Source organism: Galeopterus variegatus, unplaced genomic scaffold (assembly GCF_000696425.1).
Source record: "Galeopterus variegatus unplaced genomic scaffold, G_variegatus-3.0.2 Scaffold17744, whole genome shotgun sequence".
Classification (NCBI taxonomy): domain Eukaryota; kingdom Metazoa; phylum Chordata; class Mammalia; order Dermoptera; family Cynocephalidae; genus Galeopterus; species Galeopterus variegatus.
Window position 1 is genome coordinate 9,486 of NW_007743855.1, and position 6,738 is coordinate 16,223.

General features: G+C 36.6%; 1 pseudogene; it reads right to left on the reverse strand.

Moving 5' to 3' along the window:
* Positions 1 to 6,736, reverse strand: part of LOC103582751 — a 9,116-nt pseudogene extending 2,380 nt beyond the window's left edge.
* Between the last annotated feature and the right edge of the window lie 2 nt (positions 6,737 to 6,738).

Below are 6,738 nucleotides of genomic sequence, written 5' to 3' on the forward strand. Positions count from 1 at the left end.
AAAAAAAAAAAAAAAAAAGATTTGCTGAATGGGGCCGTCCCGGTGGCGCACTGGATAGTGCGCCACTTGGGAAGCACGGCGGCGCTCCCGCCCGAGGTTTCGGATCTCACATACAGACCGGTTCCCGCTCACTGGCTGAGCGAGGCGCAGGAGCGACGCCGAGGGTTGCAATCCCGTTGCCGGTCCCCGGTCCGGTACGGGGGCAACACTGAGGGTTGCGATCCGTTGCCGGACACGGAAAAAGACAAAAGACAAAAAAAAAAAAAAAAAGATTTGCTGAATGAATGGATACTGAAGATTTAATTATATTGTGACAAATAAAGAAATTAACATATTTGTAATACAGCACAGATAATAACAAAAAACAAAAAAGCTAAAAAAATTTAGTTGTTTATAGCACTACACAATGGTAGCACTACACACTATAAATGCAGACATCTGGATTTATTCTCAACCTTTAAAAATTTTTTTTTGACCACTGGTTGGTAAGGGGATCTAAACCCTAAACATGTTTTACTTTCTGCAGTTCAGTATTAAATATAAAATACCATCATTATTCTTTGAAAACTGGTGATTTTTAAGTAGTGCATATGGAAAATAACCTTAAAAAATCTATCTTTTTTCTAGATGAATGAGTCTACAGATTGTTTTTAAAAATGTATAGCATTTACATAAAGCAGTCTTTAAGCTCCGTCTAGTAGTTCTAAAAAGAAGTATTCCAACTTGAAACAGCTTTTGTCAACCTGGCATTTAGTGTATTTAAAATAGAGTATTCCCAAATGATGGTAGTTTCCCTCTGCTAAAACTCATGCCTCTTGCCTTTACCCTCACAGAAAAAAGAAATGAATAGGACATGGAAGATGTGAAGCTTATATTTTCCATCTCTGGGACTGGTATTGCAATTATTTGTGATTTCCATATAGGCCTTTCCATAGTGCTGGGAACATAATTCATGGAAAGCTTAGAAGCTATTATCATAGGAATATTTCATAGTCTAGCTTTAATAAAACCCAGACTGTCAATAAGAAATTTGGGTATCAGCACACATGGATTTGTTAGGCATATAAGTAATATTTTTCACTTGTTAAAAGGTATCTAAATTTTATTAAAACAATACAACAAAACAAAAACTACTCATTCACATCCCTAATGAACTTCTCCATAGATTTGGTACTTAGCATTCAAGTTGTAAGGTTCTTTGTGAGCACTATGTTATATCCAGTAATGAACAAAAGTCTCTTCAGATATCCCTCCATGTTATGCAGCTATCGCCCTGCAAGGTCAACAATGCCTTCGGCATACTTTAATGCCAACTTTAACGTTATAGTTTATCATGGTGAGGTGAAGCTCTCTACTTAGTTAAAAAGTCTGTTTAATTAAATGATTGCCAATCTAATATTAGATTCTCTGAGGAGACTTTATGAATGTTTTGGAAATAAATTTTAGATACTTCTGCAGTTTACTCAGAGAGCATTTTTATTTTGAGTGAGATAGTAAATTACAAGATTATTTTTTCTTTTTAAAAACTGCTATGGAAATTTAATAATTTGTTACAGAAAGTTTCAAACTTGAGAGTTTACTCTCATTAATGAATAAAATCTAGCTTACTGTTCATAAACACATTTTATTTTTAAACAGTGTTGAAGTAGAATTCTCACACAACATTTAATTATAACCTTAGAGAATGGGGTAGTATACAGAAAAGAATTTAACCTTACCCAAAGGCTTTGTCCTTGGTTTCTGGGGATGTGATCTCTAAGTCCTTGGAATGTCATGACTGATAGAAATGTCTTTGCTTGGGGGCCTTGGGCCAGCCAGAGAGTAACCCTGTGATTTAGGATGGAGGCTCTAAGTCACACCAACAATGTGATGAAGGGTGGGGGCTTTGGGTCATGTGGTATCAGGCAATCTCTGGAGGGGTTAGAGAATGAGATTAGCCATAAGTGCAATTAATCATGCCCATGTGATGGAGCCCCAATGAAAAGTGTGGACACAGACTAAAGTAGTGAGCTTCCCTGGTTGGTAATATTTGTGCATATCGTCACACAACTGTGTAATGCTCTCCTATCTCCATGTGGAAAGTACCACCAGAAGGTCTGTGTTTGAACCTGAACTCTGTCTGTGTATTTCTTCCCTTGGCTGATTTTAATCTGTAACCTTTCACTGTAATAAACCATAACCATGAGTAAACAGCTTTCAGTGAATTCTGTGAATCCTAGTGAATTATCAAACTGGAGGATGGTTGCAACTGGTGTAAGGAGTGAAGGCAGTCTTGTGTGGCCTATGCTCCTTCTCACTTAGTGTTTAGAGGTGGTGGGTAGTAGATGATGGAGCAGGTGAATGAAATTAGCCATGTTCTGAAAGCCTACTTAAAAGGAAACTTTCCCAGTAACAGGGACAACAATATAAAGAAGCTACAATTTAGGTTTTCCCTATTTTGCACACAAACTTCCAACCAGTGGAACTTCTAAATTATTTACTTAGCAAATTACATCAGGAGAAATGTTTTAAAACTATAAATTCTAGCCAAAGATTTCCTAAAAGACCCAAATAAAGTGACAGACTGTAGCCAGAAATGTCTTTTTACCAAAAAAGAAATGAATTAAATCACTGGAAAACAATATTTACAATTTTTCTTAATCCTAATAATGAAGAAAATTTTTGTAAATGTTTCTTAAATGAACCTACAATTTAAATGTATAAACTCTTATGCCTGAAGTGAACCTGAGCACACATTAAAGCATTGAAAAAAATATTTTTAAATTGCTGAGAAATTTAAAGAATTCAAAACCATTAATAAAGAATGAGTTACTATATAAAGAAAATGGTATATATTCTTAAATAATGTAAAATCCAGCTTGAGTAAATTTTTCCTCATATGAGGTAGAAATGTTAATTTCATTTTGATTACTTTTACTTCTGCCTGGTTAATCTAGCTTAATATATTACTAGAATATCAATTTTAGCATTCATTCTTAAATCTTCTAAGTGATCAGTTCAAGTAGAAAATAATTTGCCAAACCTGCTTTTGAATTTTAATGCACTGAATTATCCTAAACAGTTAAATGCTTAAGAATCTCACAACCAAATTGGAAGAATGAAAAATATATTCCTGTAATTTGTAGTATTTGTTAAAATACAATGAAAAAATTATAATTTCAAATCTTCCATATATTTAATCTTTGACCTGACTGCAAAAATGCTGACAGTCAAGGATCCTTGTCTTACCTTACACACAGGCATAGATTTCATTTAAAGAGGTACTGAAATAGAAATCATAAATTACAATATACCTGATTAGGCAAACAAACAGGAAAATCTTCAACTGGTGGTATTAAACCCTGAGCAATCAATTGTCCATAAGAGGGAGGAGCTTCTCTTCTTAACAATTCTGCTTCCACTCTTGACAACTGTGTTTCAAAAGACCTTCAAGAATAGATGGGGACAAAAAAACAGTTAAAAAAGGGGGCAAGGCAAAACAATAATTTTCAACTCGTAGTAATTAAAACAATCTGAATATGAGTATAGTTGATCGTTTTTAAAGGTTAGTCATTCAACCAACATTTACTGAATATATGTAGGTATAACCCTACACTGGGAATACAAAGATGAAGCAGTCTGCCTGTCTTCATGGGGCTTTACACTAGTAGAACCCTAGATCACTAAGTTTTAATAAATTGGAAATCCCTTTAAAAAGTAAAGAAAGAAATAAAAATACTAGATTTTTAATCCCCGAAGAATATGCCATTGGGCGGGGGGCAGACTTTAGGTGACAATATTTGAAAATTCTCAGAAGATGCTTTATTCATTAAATCCAATGCATTTATTTGTCAGATAAGAAAGTGAAATGAATCACCAAAACTTTTTAGGATAGCTGGTTCTTGAACTCAGGACCTCTGACTCTTCACTGTGCTCTTTTGCTGCAATGTGATAAGTTTTCTGGCCATTTTTACTTGCTCAAAGAAAAGATGCAGTGATTATTATACTGTGCATCTGTGTGCCATCTACTATCTTAGCTGTCTGGTAGGTAAAGTTCTTTGTTAAATGTATTATTTGTAACTAACCTGGGGGTGAAGGTCATTGTCTCCACAACAGCCTTCTGGGGACCTCTCTGACATTAACTTCCCCCAGGTCCAAGTTATCCTACAAGATGCCGAAAACTACTGTCTCTGAAAGTCATTCTTTAATAGTTAACTGTTTCTCAACGAACTAAAAACTCTGAAGTGTGGCTCTTACTGAAGTCTACAGCATGACATTAGCCTTGTGCCCCAGTCTTATCTCCTATTAGTCCTTCTTAAGTGTCTTCGGCTCCAGATAAGTTGAACATGTGCTCACTCTAAGCACTGCTGGGCATTCCTACTTCTATTTTCCTTTTTCTTTTTTTTTTTTTAACTACAACACCTTTTTCCTATCTACATTCTACTCATACATTTCATTGGCACCTCACCAATTAAAGCCTTTCCATATCCTCCCATTAGATAAGGTACTTTTGACTTTTATGCCAGTTAGTTTTACAGTTCTTACAGAACTTATACTCCTGTCTTCTTACTCCATGAACCAATTGTTTCCTCATAACTGTAAACTGCTTGTGCTATTATTCATTTTTCTATTCACCTGTACAGTGCTTTGAGCACAGTTCTCAAATATCTGGAATTGTTGAATTAATATGAGGGCACTTCAAAAAGTTCATGGAAGGATTCGTAATATCTTTTCTTCTTGAAGTATTGTTTTTTAATTCTATTTTCCATAAACTTTTTGAAGTATCCTTGTATTTATAAAAACAGAGGGTAAAAGAGCTACAACTGAGAGTTGCAGCTTACAAAATTCTGATAAAACAGATTAATCTGAGAACAGGAGCTGGTAAATTGGCCTTTCTCACATCATAACTAAGCATTTATTAGTTTGTAAAGTGTTTAGCCTTTTGAGTCTTGGGCTTTTCACACTAATCTCATAAATCATAAACAATATTTATCCATTTATAAACTAATACAAAGTAAAAATACATTGCTAGTCATTAAAACAGCGGGGGTTCTGTCAAGGCAGTTCCCTTTATTACCACACAAGCACTGGCTTTTATAGGTAGTTAGGGAGGGGAGGTTTTAACATTCAGCTTAAAGGTCAAGGGCATGTATCCTGTCTCAATGCCTTTCACAAGCGCAGAAGCATGTATTTGGCCAATAAGGGCTTAAGCAAGGTTCCCACAGACACCTCCACCCTACTTCCTCCTGGCGCTGTCTTAGGCTGCCACGTTAATACGCCCTTGTGGGCCCATAATGGCGCCGCTTGTAATGTCACTTAAGGTGGCCTTGGTTTTTAAGGCCCGACAAATACTGACCTTCGTTCAAACATTCTCAGAGAATAAAGCTTACAAGTACATCCCATGCAATGTCGCCATTTGTAACAAGCCACAAATAAGGCTCCCTATGACGGCTACAGTTATGACTCTGGTAGGCACAATTACTGGGCAGTTCTCCTCATCGCTCCCATCACCACANTTTTCCTATCTACATTCTACTCATACATTTCATTGGCACCTCACCTATTAAAGCCTTTCCATATCCTCCCATTAGATAAGGTACTTTTGACTTTTATGCCAGTTAGTTTTACAGTTCTTACAGAACTTATACTCCTGTCTTCTTACTCCATGAACCAATTGTTTCCTCATAACTGTAAACTGCTTGTGCTATTATTCATTTTTCTATTCACCTGTACAGTGCTTTGAGCACAGTTCTCAAATATCTGGAATTGTTGAATTAATATGAGGGCACTTCAAAAAGTTCATGGAAAGATTTGTATTATCTTTTTTTTTGAAGTATTATCTTTTAATTCTATTTTCCATAAACTTTTTGAAGTATCCTTGTATTTATAAAAACAGAGGGTAAAAGAACTACAACTGAGAGTTGCAGCTTACAAAATTCTGATAAAACAGATTAATCTGAGAACAGGAGCTGGTAAATTGGCCTTTCTCACATCATAACTAAGCATTTATTAGTTTGTAAAGTGTTTAGCCTTTTGAGTCTTGGGCTTTTCACACTAATCTTATAAATCATAAACAATATTTATCCATTTGTGAACTAATAAGATAAAAGTACATTGCTAATCGTTAAAGTAGTTGTTTAAAATATTTGGGCCATGTTTTTACTGTAGAGAGCATAACCACTATTGTTTTGTTTTGATACTTGTCGGGTCTGCCGACGGCTGACCCATACAGCCCTAGCCTCATTCCATTCAGTGGGTGAGCGAATGGCCCGGATTTCTCTTTCCCTCCTGTCCCCTTTAGAAGGAGACGGGGGAAGAGAACGTGAAGAGAGGTGAGCACACCGCCGGCCCCAAACAGCCCAGTTAAAGGACACTCAGACACAGCGGGGGTTCTGTCAAGGCAGTTCCCTTTATTACCACACAAGCACTGGCTTTTATAGGTAGTTAGGGAGGGGAGGTTTTAACATTCAGCTTAAAGGTCAAGGGCATGTATCCTGTCTCAATGCCTTTCACAAGCGCAGAAGCATGTATTTGGCCAATAAGGGCTTAAGCAAGGTTCCCACAGACACCTCCACCCTACTTCCTCCTGGCGCTGTCTTAGGCTGCCACGTTAATACGCCCTTGTGGGCCCATAATGGCGCCGCTTGTAATGTCACTTAAGGTGGCCTTGGTTTTTAAGGCCCGACAAATACTGACCTTCGTTCAAACATTCTCAGAGAATAAAGCTTACAAGTACATCCCAGTGCAATGTCGCCATTT